The sequence below is a fragment of the Takifugu flavidus genome, chromosome 7 (genome assembly GCF_003711565.1).
Source record: "Takifugu flavidus isolate HTHZ2018 chromosome 7, ASM371156v2, whole genome shotgun sequence".
NCBI lineage: Eukaryota > Metazoa > Chordata > Actinopteri > Tetraodontiformes > Tetraodontidae > Takifugu > Takifugu flavidus.
The window spans coordinates 14,483,602-14,503,918 of record NC_079526.1 but is presented as its reverse complement, the minus strand read 5'-3'; the positions used below and the strand labels follow the sequence as shown (position 1 = coordinate 14,503,918).

Genomic DNA, 20,317 nt, shown 5'->3' with positions numbered 1-20,317 from the left:
CTCTCCTGTTTAATATTGGCTCGTTCTGTCAGTGAGAGCGAGAGTTCACACAAACAGCTGTAATTAGCAGCTTAGGCAGCCAGCCAGCTCTGCGAATGGTGTCTACACACGCACACGTGCGCGCGTGCACTGACCGTGATGTATACATGTTTTTCTACCTGAGCGCCATGCTGCAAGTTCACAGGTGTGCGCATGTGTGCACATGTTGAGTCACACTGTCACACTGTGCGTGGGTGTTGTGTTTGTCTTCACTGATGGAGAGGTGAGGTGCCTGGAGACGGGCTGTGACGTGTGTGTGTGTGTGTGTGTGTGTGTGTGTGTGTGTGTGTGTGTGTGTGTGTGTGTGTGTGCAGAGTGATTGCTCTCTAACACCTGGTATTAGTGCCAATAATCCTCACACCACACCGTACTCACGCACAAGTCTGTTGCAGATCGTATCCATCTGCCACGAGATGTTTCACAATTGTTTCTCGGGGGCTTGAGGCTGTTCCTGGCGGGAGCTTGTGGAGTTAATAACACAGACGTTTGTCAGTTTACGAAAATGTAAACAGTTTAGCCGCCTTTTAGTAATAGTAGAAACAGTTGACAGTTGACCATGACGTGGAGACCGGTTTATTGACCAATCTGAGGGTTTGGGTGAGCTACCCAGAGGCTAATTAGAGACAAACAGTCTTTTTTTCCCCAAAACAAAGACATGGGAGCCTCTAAAGCAGCTAACGCTAACATTAAGACAGTAGGTTTTGCTGCCCGAAGCAGCTTCACTGGACAAAAAAATGAAAATGAAATGAAAATGCCGCATCTTTATATATATTTAATGGCAGAATTTATTGCCTTTAATACGAGACTCTTTGTTTTTTCCGAGATTGTTCTGGCAAAGTGTTGCGTGACAGCCTCTGACTGACAGCAGAGCGGGACTGGCACAGGCTCAGAGGGCCAAAGGGTGCCAACAAAGACTTACTGGCATCAATCGGTTCTGAGCCGTACGGAAACAGGCTGGGTTTGGTTCTGCAGCGTGCTGAGGCGAGCAAGCATCAGATCTGGGTGGAAGACCAGTTTCACCGAACACTATCACCACTTTTATGTCCGACTGCAGCAGAACAGGGTGGCTTCGAAGGAGGCTAGTGTGAAACCCTGCCCCGCGCTTGTGTCGCCTGCCCGCCCGTATCTCTGCGTATCAGTTTATTTCCAAATCAATCGATCTTCCATTCTGTCCCGGCGTCGGTCTGTCAGGTCACCCTGCACGCCCATATTGGATTTGCTGTGTCAATAATTGATGGAGCAGGTATTTTGTCATGCTAAAGGCCAGCAATCCTTGGTGTCAAATTCAAAATTAGTTCCTCCTACATTATTAACTTCCCTGAGGGCAAGAGGTTAATCAGAGGAACTGTGTAACGGTACATAGATCATGTCTACATCTCTCTGGTTTCCTCTCCTACAGCAGGGCTGCAGTATTTTACTTTAATTATGATCAGTACCCTTTGAACTGAGTGTAGGATATCTCAGGATCTGATTAGCACATGCTAATAAATCGTAGGGCCTTGGATGACGTTCCTACAGTGATGTACTTGTTTCTGTCTATTAAAAGAATTGATATTCCTCTCTTTCACTATTGAACAAATCAAAGAAAACAGCAAAGGATCCATATACAGCACAGACGCATGTTAAGGAGTCAGTTTATAGATCCCAAATACAGCGACAGTCACTGAAGCCAAACCAGAAGAGGGTTGGACCTCATTCAGAACTCTGCACAGAACCAAGCTAGAGAGTCAGAAAGAGCTGTAAAATACACAGATAGAAACTCACGCTGCATTTAAGCAAATTAATTTGTGTTTAGTGAGAGATAATTAACCATTTAAATACCAGAGGTGACCATAGCCAACTGTTCTGATGGTGCACAACTGGTATGTCAGACCAGTATAAGAGTTCACCTACAACCATCAAAACTATGTCAGTGGTTAAAAACATCCCACAGAAGAATGATTGGATCCCCATGAGCGATAAAGGTCAGTGAAGATGACAGTCCAGCTGGGATGTGCTCGGCCTTGTCTCAGGAACTGGATCATTGTGGTTCAAGTTGGGCGTACTGACCGTTAGAGAGATGGAAGACTCCCCCAGGGATGAAACAGTCACAGCCTGTCTCTAACAAGGTAATATTGGAGGCAGAGTGCCACAGAGAACAAAGGCCTCCATCGCTGCCATTAGTTGTCCTTTTTTGTACTTCTACCCATTCTTTTGTTAGATGGACAACTGTAAGAGCCAGGAGGCCCTGAGCAGCAGCTGGCAGGTAGGAAGGGAGGGAAGGAGGGAGGGAGGGAGGGAAGGAGATAAGTGAGAGTGGCTGAACAAAGCAATTAAGAGGGAGGAAGAGACGGTGGAATGGTGAGTTGTGATGAGTGGAGGTTTAAACTGACATCTTGAGCCACCTTTAGATGTTTATTATCTGAAAATTCACATTAAACAACCGGTGACACAATAATATTAGGGTGATTCTAGAGGGTCGAAATTCAGAAACACTCACACACACACACTCACACACACACTCACAGTGGGTCTCAGTTAACCAGAGTCAATAGGCTGCAGACAGACAAGTGTGATTACAGCAGATACTGTTGCTACCCCCCACCCCCCACCCCACCTTCCCGTACAGCAGTTAGACGGTAATCCGGTAGTTGGTGCTGTTCTGTCAAAGTTATTTATCAGTAAACAAGTGCCGACATCAACATCAATGACTGCGTGTGTTTTCCAGATAAATATCACAAGGTTTACACACTTCTTACAGGGAAGGAACATGAATTGTTTATTGACTTCGAATCATATAAAATACTATAGATCGCGTACAAATACACTCAAATACACACACACACACACACACACACACACACACACACACACACACACACTTACTGGCACATTCACTTCACAAACACACAAGGAGCTCTAAACATAGTGCCCATTTTGCCTCCAAGCAGGTCAACTGTAGCCTAATGTGTCATCCATACAGCTGACCGTGTGTGTGTGTGTGTGTGTGTGTGTGTGTGTGTGTGTGTGTCTGACAGTGCCAGTGCTCTATTCACTTACACCACACAGCTACAAACACTCAATCACCCGTTTATCTCGGCCTGTCTTCCCCCAGACACACGCTCACACGCACCACCCTGACCGGCCAGATGGTTGTGCCAGCCTTGCCAAAGCGGTGTGACGCGCGTGCACGCACGCGCATACACACGCATTGATACACAAATAAAGGGGCGGGGACCGTCTGTTTCAGCTGCCTCTCCTTGTCAGTGAGAGGCTGGCATCGGTCGTGCCCACCATCAATCCATCATACCCTCTCACCTCCTTTAGGGCCTCCTTTAGGGCCCACCTGTTAAAAATACTTAATAACATGGGGAGAAAATAACACAATCACCTAAAATGTACCGAGTGCTGGTTTCTGACTCAGACTATGAAGCCAAATAAATGCAACTATCAGTTGGAGAAGAGTACCTAAAACCAGAAAGCTGATTAGGGCAAGAGTGACACCACAAGATGACAGAGCCAAATATGAATTTACAGTAGTGAACAATCATCAGAAGAACAATGAATAATAAATAATTCTATATCGCAGCTCTTTACACGTGACCCCCATCCGGCCAGGAAGGGCCCCCACATCCAACCAGATGGTTTTATTCAGAGGCCTCCGCCACCAACGCTCAAGACCGGGAGGATGTGAGAGGACTGGGAGCTATAAAACGCGGGAAGGATTGAGTGTTGCGAGGCCTCCAGCAGCTGTCGCGCAGCTTCACCCTGAGGCTGAACACACACATGGACACGCGGCAGTTATGCTGCACGACGCTCGCATAAATCACCTTTTTAACAAAGACGAGTGACAACCGATGTTAACGGACGAGACGGATGGCTGTGTGGCAGCAGACTACTGAGCATCTGTATGTGTCTTCATTTACATGTGCTGTGAGTGTGTGTGTGTGTGTGAGAGAGAGAGATTGAAAGGGAACCCGAGTCAGATGTAACAGATGACTTTCCAAAGTCACACTCTCAAACAAACAACGCACACATCTACAAAACCGCGCTTATCCCCGTTTCCGCCTCACAGATCTACACATCCTTATAGATGACACACACCCTAATCTCCTCCCTAATTCCTCTATGTCTCAGGCAAAGGTACAAGCTAGCAGAACCCAGATTAGATTAAGGCTGCATTCCAACAATGCAGCAGAGGTGAAATAAATAAATAACCAACGCACGGCAGAAAATATTCCACTCAAAATACTGAGTCGACATGTGCAACCGATTTGCTTGTAAATCCGCGATTACAGTGTCAGGAGCCCTCTGAGATATCTGCTGCAGGTAAAAGAAAGTAGAAAGTTGCCCACATCTGTCAATATTGAACATTCCAATTTACAATTGGAATGTTTTCATTTTGAATAAAAATGGGCAACTTTGTGCTGCAGTCATAAACCCGATGAAATAAGGATTTATAAAGGACAGTGGTCCAACCACGCCGCCCTGAAGAACCCCGGTGTCACATATAGAATGAGGAAGAAAGAGGAGATCTGGCACAAGATGAAAAAGTTCATTTATCGAACAAATCAAAACAGACAGCCGAATGTGCGCGTGTGTGTGTCCGATCGGTCCATCTCAGGTAGAGTGCGTTACTGCTAATGCCCTCTAAGTTCCCAGTGATGCTTTCCCAGAAGCCCCTCTCTCCCCCCCACAATCCTCTTTGCTCCCCGGGTCCCTAAGCACCTTGGCGTAGTGAAGGTGGCTCGCTGCGGATTGTCTTAATCTCTCCGTTTCCTTCAGAAAAAGGCTAAGCCAGCTCGAATGTCACTCTCCCTCTCAGTCCAAAAACCAATCGGTAACAAGGAGGTGTATATATTTTATTTCCTCTGTCAACCTCATCTGCTTCTCTTACCTTTTTTTTTCTTCTGGTCCATCTACCCAAACCTTTCCTTGACTTCTATTGTCAATATGAACGGTAGTAATAATGGAAATGTAGGAGAAAAAAACAACCTTGGTTTTATGGAAAATAAGGTATAGAGAGAAAAACAGCCGACACTCGTCTGGATGTCCAATATTCTTCCCAGGCTTTATCGTTGGTTTATCCATTTGTTCACCAAAGTGGATCAAAAACGAACTTTCTGTGGTTGAGCTGAGGTCCTCCAAAGTTTGCACAATGGCTGAGAAAGTGATGAAATGAAGTCAAAGCAACAGCAAACTGCTGTTTTCCTCTGCTGGATCAGTAAATCCCGTCTCTGATTGTCTCCTGCTCTTGGGGTTTTTTTTGCTGGGGATGTTTTTAGCACAGCTGCTATTAGCCTCCATGTTAATCCCCTTGGAGGATAAACTCATTAGAACATTAATCACTGGATTCTAATTACCTCTCTCTTCATCTCGGTCTCCTTTTTTCTGTCTCTTCGGTGTTTCTTGCTCTAATTCAGGTGCTTGGACCATTGAATTCCAGCGGAAGGATACAGAGACCTGACCCGTGATGACGCCTTCCCTCTCACAAACCTCTAGCATCAAATTGAATTGCAATTATGTAATGGACTATTTTAGACAAAGCTTCCTTTTGGTGTTCTCCTACTTGTCAGGGCCAGTTCTGACATCCGATCCTCGTGACTCCTCCTGGAACGAGGAAGCCCAGAGACTTGGACCAGGCCGGTTCTTCTCGGGGAACCATCCAAGACCACGTTGCCTTGGAGACATGACCAGGGACACGACAAATAGTGCTTCCTATCATCGGGACACCCAAAGACCCTTTCACCATGTTCACGGTGAAGCTACGAGCATTAAACAGCCATTTAACCCAGCTTAAGGTATCACAACGCTGTTGCAGCTGCACCGCTCTTTGTGGTGACTAATAGCAAATCTGACAACATCCCCGGAATCATTTTTATGTTATGATATCCAGCGTGGAAAAAAACTGGCGAAGCTGTCCTTGACAGGCAAGAAAAAGGGCTCCTGCGAGGTGTCCTTGGAGAATCAATTCTGAGCCGCTTCATGTTTTGATTTGTTAAATGTTTTCATTCTGCGGTCTCATTGGAGTGTTTTGCCAACATTTTTAGGATGCGTGCATGTGTGCGTGTGTGTGTGTGTGTGTCAGCTGGGAGGACACTTCCTGCTAACAGGCCGGAGCAGGCTCGCAGCGCTGGGGGAGGAGGTGGGACGGCAGCGAGGCATGGAGGTGCAGCTTCTTCGCAGTCACACGGGACCACACATCAAGACAGCACACTCTTTCGCTCTGCTTTTCTTTTTTCCTTCCCTCCTCGTCTTTCTGTCTTTTCCTCTCAGCTGCTGGACGATAGAAACTGGAAAACATAAAAGTTTTCATATTCTGAGTGCATTGCTGCTAATGGCACTTGATTCCCAAAGCATTTACTTGGCTTAGCTGCCTAAAAACATCACTTTAAGAGTGTGTGTGTGTGTGTGTGTGTGTGTGTGTGTGTGTGTGTGTGTGTGTGTGTGTGTGTGTGTGTGTGTGTTCTGGGTGGGACTGTTTAGCTGTCACCTGCAGAGTACCCATGATGCAGGGTCTTAGCGGCAGCTTCTCATGGCTGAATGCACAGGACTCACACAGACCCGCGGACACGCGCACGCAGCTACACACAAGTTCTTGCAGCGCTGACAGGTGGAGGTAAACGGAGCAGAACTCTGCTAATCCACCTCTGCCAGGAAGAGAGAGGGGGCCAGAGCGGGCGAGAGAGAGAGAGAACAGCGATGGGAGCGGGACAAGTGTTTTCTTAAACGTCTCTAAATCCTCGCGGTTGTGTTTGCGCCTGCAGAAATTTTCCCACAAGACACAAAAATATGAGAAAGAACTTTCAGAAACATGTATTCAGTGGTGGATAACTTAACAATGACCACGTAGATAATGTATATCTGGGTGTATGCATCAGGGTGATACCCCGATATGGGTGTGACCCTGGAGGATTCTGGGTCTGTCTGATCTTAACACATAAATGCCAACATATTTGATCTTGCAACCACGCCAGGAAGCATTGTTATATCTACGAGTGTTTGATGGCGGTTGGGAGGATTTAGGGTCTAAGAGCGAGTCGGTGTGTGATTAGAATGTCAGAAATCTGTTGAAATGTCACCATTTAGCCATTAGCCTGTCATGAGCAGCTAACCGGCGTTACTCCTGAAGGGGAGATGTGTCTTCAGCAAAGAAAAAAGTCCAGACGTGAAGAAGCAGCTTTGGAATAAACATGTTTCTTTATTCAAGCAGCAATAATGTCAGTACAGAAGGAAGAAGGTAATCTATAGATCAAACACACACACACACACACACACACACACACGTACACAGGGTGGTAGATGTTATCATGGTACTCTCATGTTGTTTCCTCAGGTGCTTTTACAGCAAGTTAGACCATGCTGCCTGTCTGCCCTATCTGCCCCCTCTACGCTCGCACACACACACACACACACACACACATGCACACACACATGCGCACAAGGTATCAGGGTGGGTTTTCACCATCATCACTCTCCATCTTCTCTCCTTCCTTTAGGTTCCTTCCTTGTTTTGCTGCCCTGTGCCCCCCCCCCCCCCACACACACACACGCGCACACACACGCGCACACACACCCCTCATCCTGCTCCTTCCTCTTTTTTCATCCTTCTTTTCTTCCTTCAATCATGGCTCCCTCCCGCCGTCCCTCTCTAGTTGTTTTAAGTGAGTGTCGTCAATCTCACAGATGTTTAGCAGCACATTACCACTAAAACCTGTTCCTCACATGTCGCCCCCCCCCCCCCCCACACACACACACACACACACCTTTCTTTCACACACGCTCATGCACAAACACAGACACACACTCACAAAGGACGAGGCTGCTGCGGTAATCATGTCATGTAAATTACCCAGCATTCCGAGAGGCCTCTTCACCTGCAATCAGCCTTCGCTACAGCCTGCTTTCAACAAGAAAGTTGCTCTCTGAGGTTCCTTCACACATGTTCTGCACATCCAGGAATGCACAGGAATGGCTCCACGTTTCAGGCTTTCTATCATATTATGGACTTTCCCTTCTTCCAGTTTTCCAGGGGTGCTCCTTCGCCCCCTTTTCCCGCTGTCTTTGCTGTTAACTGTCTTTCGTTGTGATCTTTATGGAGGAATATGAAAGGGAAGGAAAACATTGTTTCCCACTCTCATCATCTGACTTTTGCACATGTGCTAACACCGTATTCTGAGTCACCCTGTGATCCTTTAATACCCCGTCTTCAAGGGTGGTGTTTTGGCTTCTGGCTGCGCACCAGATTTCATTTAAAAGGGGTTTTTTAATGTTTCTAAACACGAGTCAACGTGGTCATCAGCATTTTAAATCATAACTTTGGCAGCATTGCAGATAGAAATAAGGTGTCAATTAGCGGAGTTCTATTATGTTTTTGTTATCTTTCTGTCAGCGTTCATTCTTTCATTGTGGAAGAAACGTCCTTTTAAGTCCTTGTGCGTGTGTGTGTGTGTGTGTGTGTGTGTGTGTGTGTGTGTGTGGCTGCTGTCAAATGCAGTCAGGCTTACTGTACTTTACCTGCCACTGGCTGAAATGTAACGGCAGCTTAATATGTGACAGGCTGGGGAAGCATAAATAAGGATTAGCTGTTTGTCATATGAGGTATATAGAATAGTTGCGGCATGTTTTCAAGTGAATGAAAAGTGCAATTCAGCTTTTAATGTCAGATGAAAATGGCTCCACCGCGGATTAGATTCATGTTGGAAATCTTCAAAGTTACACTTCACGGTCTTGGAGTTTGGCTCTCTGACAGTTACTGGCCTGATATTAAATAACTGTTAATGTCTATGTTGCTTTTGGAATCAGAACCAATCTTGTAAAAGTCGCACTAATATTGGATTCCAACCTGAGCGTTTGTGACAGTTCCGCACTGGGATCCTTCACGAGACTTCTGGCATCAAATCCCGCCCACACAACCACTGGCCCAATGTAGCTGTCAATCATGACACTGCACTAATTCAAAGACATGAAATATTGAATTCAGACTAAATTGACTGGAAAATTGAACAGGTGAGCATAAATTAGCACTGTTACAACTGCCAAGGGTTTTAGAAAACCATCAGCGTCCCATCCTTGTGAGCATTACACCTGTTTATTACACGTTAGTTACGACATGTGAACTATTTAAATATTCAAATAAAGCTAAGAGGGGGTGAAGGATGCTTTGCTAACTGCCGACAGTGGCGTTAGCGTTAGCATTTTCTTCTATTTACATCAACAGGACAAATTAGCAGGTCAAAGTTTCTGAAGTTCAATTTCACTCAAGCAACATGTGCTTGTCTACAAACACTTATATGACGTGTGGATGTATCTTACCATCTCAGTGTCACCTATAGTCAAATGACCTCACACACACACACATGCACACACAGGCATGCACGCACACACATGCTCACCTGGGTGGGCCTGTCTGTCTGGCAGTAGTGTGAGGATTAGACCAGAGATTAGACTGACAAAACACACACAACAGAAGGAAGTCAGCGATGTGTGTGTGTGTGTGTGTGTGTGTGTTTACATGAGAAAGAGAGAGAGCTACTTGGGGGACCGTGTTGTACGCACTTACATATGTGTGTGCATTACATGTGTGAGCGCTGCTCCACCTCAGAGGAATCGCCCAGACGAGCCGCTCTCTTTCGCTCTCTTTCGCTCTCTTTCGCTCTCTTTCGCTCTCTTTTGCTCTCTTTCGCTCTCTTTCGCTCTCTTTTGCTCTTTCGCTCTCTTTCTCTCTTTAAGTCATCCAACCATTCATACCCAATCTTTTATTAATCCTTTCAGTTAACACCCCATACCATTTAAATCTGGCTTTAAAACTTTATGCTCAGGGTGCATTCCATGCTAGCCAACTCATCTGAAATGATATTACACTCATCTGAAGCAGGAAATGATAATTGTTTTTCATCAGGTTCAGACTCAGCTGCTAGCTTTTCCTGGCTCACAGCCCGATTTCAGACTAATCCAGTTCCAGTCCACCCAATCCTGACCCACCCTGAATCTGACAGTTTCCTCAGGTCCAATAACAATAACAATAATGCAAACCGGGTCCCTCAAAGAAAGTGGAGCCAAATGCGGGCAAAACAGGATGTTGCGTTCTCCGCCCAGTCTAAAAAAAACAACAACCCTGAGATGCACGATGGCGCGTGATAATGCCAGGGATTATTCACTCTTCACATAATAGAGAATCACCCCAGACAACGTCAATCCACAGGTCTGTGGAAACAACGACAAACTTTCTAAAATACGAGAACCAAAACAAACATTCCGAGATCTAAAACACGGATTCAGTGGAAACGCAAACACCCGGCGAGTCACTTCAGGCGGGAGTCGCTGATATTGGCCGCCACAGTTCGCCTGGCGATCCAGCTCAGGTGACCCGTTTGGAATCAACGCAGGTAAACAGGAAGTAAACAGTAGTAAACAGGAAGAGAGGCCGGAGCTGATGGGTCGGAGCTGAGGGTTCGGAGCTGAGGGATCGGAGCTGATGGGTCGGAGCTGAGGGGTCGGAGCTGAAGGGTCGGAGCTGAGGGTTCGGAGCTGATGGGTCGGAGCTGATGGGTCGGAGCTGAGGGTTCGGAGCTGAGGGGTCGGAGCTGAGGGGTCGGAGCTGAGGGGTCGGAGCTGAGGGGTCGGAGCTGAGGGGTCGGAGCTGATGGGTCGGAGCTGAGGGGTCAGAGCTGATGGGTCGGAGCTGAGGGGTCGGAGCTGAGGGTTCGGAGCTGAGGGTTCGGAGCTGAGGGGCCAGAGCTGAGGGGTCGGAGCGCCGGCGTAAAGCCGCATCTGTCACTGGAGCCATTGTTGCGGCGCTGCAGTGGCCCAGGCTCATTCCAGCTGTCTGGTATTTGTCACGTTTGCCGTGCACATTAGTGCGAGGTAAACACATTCCTGGCTTGTCTTTCAGGCGTGCACGTGTGCTTGTGCTCACGCATGTTGCTCAGCATTTGTCCGTTTTCAGAGGTTCTGCTGGGTCAGAACCGTTTCAAATGTCCCTGAAAGGTGACGTAAACGAGTCATTGGTTCGTGCCGCCCTTTCCGCTCCGTGCACACGTGTGGCCCCGGTCGGTTTTCCAGCCGCTCCGGGATTTTTGTGTTGTCTGGGCCTTTGATAGAAGTGGTTTTGAGGAGGGGCGGAAGTTTCTCCGGAAGGTATTTGTCCAGAGGGAGGGCGTCGCTGCCGTGAGACTAAACAGGAGTCAGGGCAGGTACGCAGCGAGAGGATTAGCACGGATCCACAAACTGGACAGACTGGACTCGGCCCGGATCCGGCAAAACAAAAAGCGCTTCAGATCCTCCCCACATCCATTTATAGCCCTAAAGTCTGATTCTTGTGTGCCCGTGACCCCCCCAAGTTGGTGTTTTCTGGGACTTTACTGCTTTTTTTAAAGTTGTGATCACATGTTGAGGAGTTTCTGAGCAGAAGTGGAGGAAAAACTATTCCGAAGTTCAAACCCGCTGAAGGTCAAGAGAGATTTTTTTCCCTTTAATTGCGGCTTTTTTTTGGTTCTACAAATTTTTTGGGGGGGGCCCATTAATAGTGAAAAATGTTAATAACAGAGGTGCGTTAATTACAATCTCCAGCAACAAAAATGGATCTCCGTGGTTGTGAGGAGGACCTTGGCTTCCCTGACATTTCCTACTCGCCTCTGTTTTTCATTCAAATTTTCTTTTCATGCAGATTTTTTTATGCAGGCTCAACATTTGAACAATAACTTTTATTATTGTTTTTTTTTCTTTTGCACCTTTAATCCCTTAGCCTTTCTTCTGGGGTGGTCTAAACTGATCTCTTAACACTGACATGCCGTCAAAACACCACGGTGTGTGTGTGTGTGTGTGTGTGTGTGTGTGTGTGTGTGTGTGTGTGTGTGTGTGTGTGTGTGTGTGTGTGATTCAGAACTCCATAATAGTTAAACAAGGTTTTAACATACCTCTATTTAGGGTTTCACCCAGCTTTAACACCAAGGAGGGAATCATGAGGATTGAGACACGTTGGTGGGAAAAACACGTTTACTTATTTCAGAATGAAACAACTAGAAAGACGCTCGTGCTTTTTTGTTTGTTTGTTGATTTGACTTCCTGTCACGTCAAGCACCGTTGCACCTTGTTTCCTGCTCCTCCTTGAACCACCACCTTTAGTTTAAGTGGCCCAGTGATCCTCCACCTGGCTCCTGATCAGGTCTCTCAGGGTTCAGGCCCGGGTGCAGAGACACGGGACTGACTTCCTGTCGGTCCACCACCCACAGGAGGCTCATAAGTGTCCTCCTGTGGACGGGAGCCTCGGTGCTTCCAGGGTGAGAGGGTCCGAGACACTTCAGTAGAGTAGAAGGATCCCGATGATGCTGGTCCCGACGCCTCGGCCTCCCCTCCCAGAGTGACCCGGAGCCTGGGCTCCTCGTCGTGGCCGTCAGCTTCAGCTCTCTTCAGCTCTCGTCTGGAGTGGAAATAATGAAAGGTTCAACTCAAAGTGAAGCTGGATGAGAGGGAGAAGTGAAAAAGTTGCACTTGAAACGCCGGAGAGTCTTTTCACCTCGGCGATGTTCCGCAGGTCGGCTTCCGCTTTATAATGGCAGCAAATATCTCTGGTGTATTAACATTTAAACAGAAACCAGCGAAGAGTTTCACGAGGCCCGAGGCCACGAAACCGGCAGAGCGCCGCCGCGGCCGTCAATTCAAACGCGAAAAAAAAAAAAGAAGCCAAAATAACAAGTTCAAAGCAAATGATTAGAACAGGCATGTATGGATAATAGGAAATGGGATTAGTGGTTTTATTCCCGGGGCTGGCTGGGATCCAGCACACCTGGCCGGGCTCAAACAAACACACAAACAGGACTCTCAAAGATTTACAGATACAAATTGGCAACAGAGATCACCAAACAGTTGTGCAAAGCTGGGCTCAGCCACTTCCTTTACATACAGCCGCTCTGTGGTTACGCTTTCTCTGCCCGCTCAAAGGAAGAAAGCCGAGGGAGGATCGCAGACGGAAAAGGGAGAGTGGAGGGAGGAACTGCGGCATTTGGAATGAAGACAAAAGAAAATGAAAGATTTCAAAGGACGACAAAGACAGTGACGGGGAGAGAGAGCAGACGGAGACGAAAGAGGGCTTTTTTTCCTGCCTGTTGTTGACACGGCGGCGGCCGCGGCTATCAGGGTTAGAACAACACATCAGAGATTTGTTTGTTCGGTGAGAGTAAACTGGCCAGGGCCACGCCCCAGCCTGGCATCACACACACACACACACACACACACACACACACACACTGAGAAAAACAAAGTGCGAGGACAGGTTGGTTCTTGCCGCAGGAGCAGTTTGAAGAGCCGAGAGAGCGCAGCAGCATTAGGAGGTTGATCTAAGGCGGGGCTCACATGAACCTACCTGGTCAGGTGGGAGGCGCAGTCAGGTTCCCAAACAGCAGGTAGGAAATGAAAGACATCAAAGCCGCACATTGAGACGACACCGGGCTGTTGAATGAGGTGAAGTGCACCGATTACCTTGAGGATGGTAGCAGAACATCAAGGTGGCTGTTTTAGGAAACGTGGTGCGTAACAGCTTAGTAACGTGTTTATTACTGGCGACATTACGTTGTTGTTCCAACAGGCTAAAGAAGCTCCTCAAGAACTTTCATAATGGTTTATCTGGAAATGTATCAGCACATCCTACAACTGTACAATAAACACACACACACACACACACACACAACACACACACACAAACACTCACGCTGTTTGAAGAGCTGGTTTACATCTTTTAACCCACTAATAGGCTTTAGAGGTGTCATTAATACTGTTTATGGGGCATTAAAACATGGTGATCTGTTTGTACATTTGCCTCTGTGTGCCTGTGTGTGTGTGTGTGTGTGTGTGTGTGTGTGTGTGTGTGGTGTGTGTGTGTGTGTGTGTGTGTGAGTGAGTGTGTGTGTGTGTTTGAGAGAGTGAGAGACTCTTTCACTGTTTGCAGTGAACATAAAGACTAAAACCGTCATTAAAAATAATATTAATCCTTTGTGACATATAACCAGCCTCCACACTCTCTCTCTCTCTCTCTCTCACACACACACACCACACACACACACACACGTGGATATAGGAGGAGCGCTGTCACTTAGGTGACTTTGCCGCTGTCTTTAATAAAGCTACAGTCACAACTGCTGCTGGTTGGATTTCCCAGTAAAGTACCCCAGTACATCACACGTGACACCTCTCATTACAGCCATATTAGAAAACGTTCATGCCTCGTTGCTATAGAGACATTAACGATGCGCCAGAAGTGGCCTTGATATTTAATGAAAAATCCTCACTGTGTGAGACCTAGCATTAGCATTCCTGCCTCTGTCTCACATTATATATGTTATTTACACAAATGTGTCAAATATCAAAGTGTCAATCTGTTCCAAACTCGTTTCCTTTGTCCGAGCCACCAAGGCTGCCGCACGTGCCAGACACAACTCGCAGTTTTTCACGTCCTCAAATGAGCTTCTCGCCTCAAACGGGAACCGTCCAATCTAAAAATGCTAGCGGTGTGATCCAACAACATTGTTTTCCCTCTCAAGGTTGTTTAAGGAACGCGAGAGACGAATATCAAGCAGATCCGACATCAGCGGTTTCGCCTAAAACGCCCGAGTGTGACGGCAAAGCAGAGACGGAGAGATGAGGAGGAAGAGGAGGAAGAGGAGGAAGAACACTGCTGCGGACGGAGGGTGAAAAAGAAGGATGGTCGGCAGGGAGGGCCCGCTCTGCCGCGCTCAGAGGCATATTTACCATGGCTGCTTTTCAAAAAAAGCATTTCTCCAGAAGCAGCTATTTGGCTCACAGCGGGCAGCGTTGACAGGCAGATACTTTAGCCCTGATTTGGTTTGTTTTGGTTGTTTCGGAGCCGCTGCAATTATGAGAGACAGGGGGCTGGTAATCGAGCGGACTCGCTTCCACTCTTTATTTCCAGCACGCCGGCCTCTGCTGCCTTCCCCTCCCGCGCGCTGGCTTTTTCCTTACCTGTTCGCGCTGGAGATCTGGTGCTGTTGTCGAGGACCGGGAGGAAAATTAGCTAAACTGCACGTTTGGGGCTGTGGAAGGGAAAAATCATTCTCGCTGTGGGGGCTCGTTTTTAGGTTCCGCCGCCAGGAGCGCACGGGCACGCTTGGGACGAGTGGGTTTTCTGAGGTTGGAGAATGAAGAGGGTCTCGCTGAGTTTGGGAGGAAACATCTCTGGAAACATTGGTGAATTATTACATGTGTAAAGATTAGCAATGGGATGGACAGCAGACCCTCAGTTCTCTGAGGAGTGTTGATGGTTGGTGCTGCAGGAGGACCTGAGGGTGTGTGTGTGCGTGGGTGTGTGTGTGTGAGAGAGGAAGTCCATGTGTGTCCATTTCAAAGGCTCCGCTCCAACAGACCTCTCCTTTAATTCTGCCACCCAGCAGGACTCTCTCTCTCTTTCTCTCTCTCTCCCTCTCTCTCTCACACACACACAAACACACACTCAGACACACACTAGCATGACTGTGTGGACGGGCTAATGGGGTGAAGTGAGTGTGTCTCCATCTGAACAGTGGCTTCTCTTCAGGACTTGTTTGCCTCTGAGGGCTGAGGGTCCTGGAACTGACATGTCGGGGTCTGGCCTTTAATCAGACACTTCGCTGTGTTTCATAATCTGGGTCAGGACCCTGATTTGGGTCACAAGTAGATTAAATACGGTCTCAAAACAGCGTCAGCTGCAGCTGAACACGCAGCCCATCTCTGCCTGCGCGAGGGGCTGACGAGTTTCTTCGGATTTCACCATGAACCTGGAAATGAAGCCGCATTCACCCTCCAGAGAGAAAGCTCACCCGAAAGACAAAAGAGATGTTATTCGCTTTCACTCTGGGAAAAGTCTCAATCAGTTTGAAACTTTATCTCTTTAAGTTGTAAAATCCAAAGACAAATCAAGGCCGAAGACCCTCAGGTAACCTGTTTTCTGTCACAATCCTTAATTCTAAATGTTTTTTCCAGTAACAAGACGTCTGATGGCGCTCCGCTTAGCTAAGAATCGCTTTATTTCACCCCCCGAGGTCATGTGATGAGCTGGAACCACAGTCCCACAGCTAAAGGTCAACCAGGAAGGTGAAGTCAACGTTTCTGCAACACAAAAGATCTCCCTGACGGCCCCTGTTTACCCCCCCACCACCATCACACATGCACATTCATACAAATACAGGCACATGTAGACACAGGCAAACACACACACACACAGGGCAGCTGTTTAAACTCTCTTTCCAGTCAGACTAAACCGCGCTGAAAGACGACCTGGATGAAAACACGACTGGAAACAAGCAAACAAATAGGCCTCAGTAAACAATACAACACTGGTAAACAGACGTAGAGGAGCAGCGTGGCGCGACCAATCATCCACTGTCAATATTTGAGCGCCTCAAATTACAGGCGACTGATGAAAACTTCATATCTTTAGGTTATTAGTAACATTATTGTGATTAATATTGTGTTGCGTGTGCACGAATCTCTCTAAATGTCTCCATCTGTCTGGATAAAACATGTTTCTCAATTATCGCTCCATCTTTCCTGTAGCTCTCAGCACCCGCGCAGCTAATTGAATCATTAGACAATCGGTACTCCTCAGGGAGCGTGCTCACTGACTGTGCACGCCAGTGTGTGTGTGTGTGTGTGTGTGTGTGTGTGTGGGGTGGGGGGGTTGGGAGGGCAGGGGGCTGTTGTTTGCAAACATGATGATACCCTCGGGTGTCTTCTTTGCACTTGTCAGATATGTTTATTAATTTAGAATGCATCAATACTCAAACACACCAACAGGTCCTGCCAGCAGCAGGAAGCACCATGTGTTCACCAGTGTGTGTGTGGTGTGTGTGTGTGTGTGTGTGTGTGTGTGTGTGTGTCTTCTTGTACTTGCTACTTATTGAGTAACAAAGTACTCATTCTACTAGCAAAGTAGGGACATTTTGACTGGTCCTCACAACTTCAAAGGATTTTTTAGGGTTAAGACGTAGTTTTAAGGTTGACTTTAGAATTGGGTTTAGGTCAGGGGTCAGAGGTCAGGGTTAGGGGCTTAGTTGGGGTGGTTTAGCTAGGGAGCTGGGTAATGCATCTATGAAAGTCCTTAGAAAGATTGTAGTACAGGGATGTGTGTGTGTGTGTGTGTGTGTGTGTGCGAGGAATTCCTCCATTTCAATTTGATTTGATCCATTCTGTTGATCATGAAAAAATGTGGTTTTTGAATGTGAGACAGTGAAACCAACTCGGTTGTTTAGCTTCTTTCCTCTCCAGTAGCCTGTTTTATTTTGCGTTTCCTCTAAAATGTCACACAAGTAAAGAAACAAAAGAAAAACACGTGTTTTTGATGAGATTGGAGCCGATGAACTCAGCGATTATCAAAAAGAGGCGAATGAAGGCTGAGCTGAGGAGAAGTGAAGGTTCCAAACTGGAAACAGACGCAGATTAAACTGTCAGACTGGGTGAAAAGATGAAAACAGACTTTTAAGCTCGAGATATTTTTAATTAGTGTGAGAATTTAGTGCGAGTTCCCTGGCATTAAGAAACACTCCATAATCGTACTTGGAGGGAGCTGCGATCAGAAAGTTACTTTTATAAAAGACAAAAACGGCTCCATTTTTTGTCTCTTTTCATTTGTTCTTTCAGCTAAACATGAAAAAAGTCTTTTCTTTACCGTCTCTCTGACAGCGGCAATAAAGATCCGTCACCAAGGAGTCATCACTGTCCTGCAGATCGCCACAGGAAGTGTTCTGGCCTTTCAAAATAAGATGAGGCCACCCCTCATTACCCACGAGCCATCAGTCAGGAGGTTTGACCAGCTGTCCTGCGGGCTCCGCCTCCACTGCGCTCTTCCTCCGGTTTACGTCTTCATCACCTTCAAATTTATGACTGATATATTTTTTTAATTTGTGGAGCGAAGGAGCATTTTGTAACAGCTGATAAGTGGGAATTCATTTAAAAAAAAACCTACATAAAACAATAAAAATTCAGAACCTTTTTGAACGCATCATCTGAGTAAATCAAGAGATTCAATATACACAAACGAGATTAGATGCTTGAATTTATGATTAAAGAAACTGTTAAAATTGGATGTATGTTGAGAAAAGGTGTATTAATTTAAGTGTATAATTAAAACGGCCGATTCCCCGTTGATGCTTAAACCTTGAGAAGATTTAACCTGAAACAATGAAGCCGAATCGGCTTCAGAAGCTGCTGCAGCTGCTGGGATGGAACAGCCACAGATGCAGATAGAAGCAGAGTGACATGAAAATTACAGAGCGACAGGAAGAGAAAAAGCCCCCCCCCCCTTTCCTTCCTTCACCCCATCTCCAGACCGATTCGTCACCGCGACAACCGTCACCCCACCTTGTTCTGGGATGTCCTGTAGTTATGTTCTTCAATTATGTCTCCCTCTTTAATGTCGCGACTGCACATCCATATTTAGTCAACCGCTGCAATTTTAGCTGCCGCGTTGAAATGCAACCGTTTCACCCCGGAATCAAAGGACAGATAGAGCCTCCTCAGGCACACACACACACACACACACACACGCACGCACGCACACACACGCACACACACAGATTTACATTTATTTCTATATTCTTTGGGGCTACATCTGCAATTTAAGCCATAACGGCGATTTTCAGCATGCCAAGCAACTTTCAAGGAAAATGGCAATTTATCCGCAGAACGCGAGCCATTTTATATTTGTCTGCGCCGTAACCCCTCCGAATGTGTAGGCTGTGTTATTTAAAGTAGGCCGAGGGAACGAACAAAGGAGACTAAAATCTGCGGCAACAATTACGGCGGAAGGAGAAGGTGGGGAGAGACGGTGCCTGATTTAAAGACTGCCTATTGTTGATGCTGTTTCCTCAGCTTTCTAGTAAGGACGCGTGTCAGAAACAGCCCAGATGTGCACGTTACACATGCACACAACTGCAGGCGCGCACAGAGAAGGGAAGTATGGACGTATGTAGGCAATCGGGAGGCATAAATGAAGTATAATTGTGTCGGTTGCCAAGAGCTGACGCAGATTGACAGATTTTTTTAAATGATGTAGATTCCTTTCCCTGCTGAGGTCACAGAGCACCGAGAGGCAGCAGAGGAGCGCAGAACAATCACAGGGATCTAAAACGGTGAAAAAAGGTTCCGCTGCCACGTTGTCCCAAAAAATAAGAGTCTACGCCACCACCAGCCCCAACGCACTCCAAATAAATCTCCTAACATTTCATTATCTGTTTAAAAAGACAGAAAACCTGCCAGGTCTTGTGTTTTCATCATTTCCTGTTTTATTTTGTCTGAGTTCCTGTCTTTTCACCCCCCCCCCCTTTCCATTACCTGCCCCACCCTTTATTCCCTGATTTTCATATCTGCCTTTGCCCCTTTTTTTGCCCCGTCTGCCGGATTTCTGCCCACTGAACCTGCTTCCTGTTAAAGAAGCTGATTTTTTAAGGAAACCCAGAGAAGGTCGAGCGTGGGGGCGTGTTTCATCATGACATCATCAATATCTCTGTTCTTATTCCGGCACCATTTACTTTACTTCCTGAATCGATGATATCTCATTCTTTTGTAAATCTAATTCATTTCTCTGTTTTTGTTCATTTGCCTGTTTGATCAGTGAAATCGCTGAACTTCCCTCGAGGCTCAGACCGAAACGTCGATGCGTCTTGGACCCAGATGTGAAGGTTTAAAAGGCCTGTAGTGAAGCTAAAGCCCAACGCAAGCACAGGGACGCTCGTTTGGCGTTAGCATTGTTGTTGTTCCTGCTAAGGAGGCGCTGACGGTAGCTGTGTCCTTCACCCGCTCCCATTCAGGTGCTTCAGCCACTGATTCCAGCAGTTTTTAACAAAAAGCCGTCGGTCAAAATGAAATGATTGACAGCTTGGACACGTTGAGGACTAATCAGTGAACCGGCTGCTGCACCGGCGCTCCTCCCTCAGGCTTCTTGGTCAGAAAACCGACACTAGTGCATCTCAGATGTTGGTAATTCTGCCCGGAAGGCTGCGGCCCGTCTGCCTGGCAGGAAGCCGCTCTGCTGTCTGCCAGCCTGATCTATTGTTCAATTCCTTTGATTAAATGTGACCTCCGCCGGCCTGCTCATGGGCACTTCAGCACAACGTTAAGCAGTTCTTTTTTTATTTCGGTGCCAGAGATTAGCATGTAGCGCACGTCAAACAAACACATAACAAGTGTTTACAGACGGCGGGCCTGAAATCAGAGAAAAAGAAGTTGTGTTAATATGTTGGCAGCACAAAGAGGAAATGTGATTCACACGTCCTCGTTCCTCATCGGCAGCACCTGGGTCTCAAATGTCAGA

General features: G+C 46.9%; 2 long non-coding RNA genes across 2 annotated transcripts; one reads left to right on the top strand and one right to left on the bottom strand.

Annotated features, from left to right (window-relative positions):
• Positions 1-11,997: 11,997 nt before the first annotated feature.
• On the bottom strand, positions 11,998-12,837 carry LOC130529090 (uncharacterized). Its single transcript, XR_008951483.1, has 2 exons — positions 12,536-12,837; positions 11,998-12,439 (listed from the first exon to the last, which is right to left on the bottom strand). It is a non-coding gene; the product is annotated as an uncharacterized LOC130529090 (long non-coding RNA).
• Positions 12,838-13,279: 442 nt separating this feature from the next.
• LOC130529089 (uncharacterized) lies at positions 13,280-18,033 on the top strand. Its single transcript, XR_008951482.1, has 3 exons — positions 13,280-13,544; positions 14,556-16,101; positions 17,689-18,033. It is a non-coding gene; the product is annotated as an uncharacterized LOC130529089 (long non-coding RNA).
• The last annotated feature ends 2,284 nt before the right edge of the window (positions 18,034-20,317 follow it).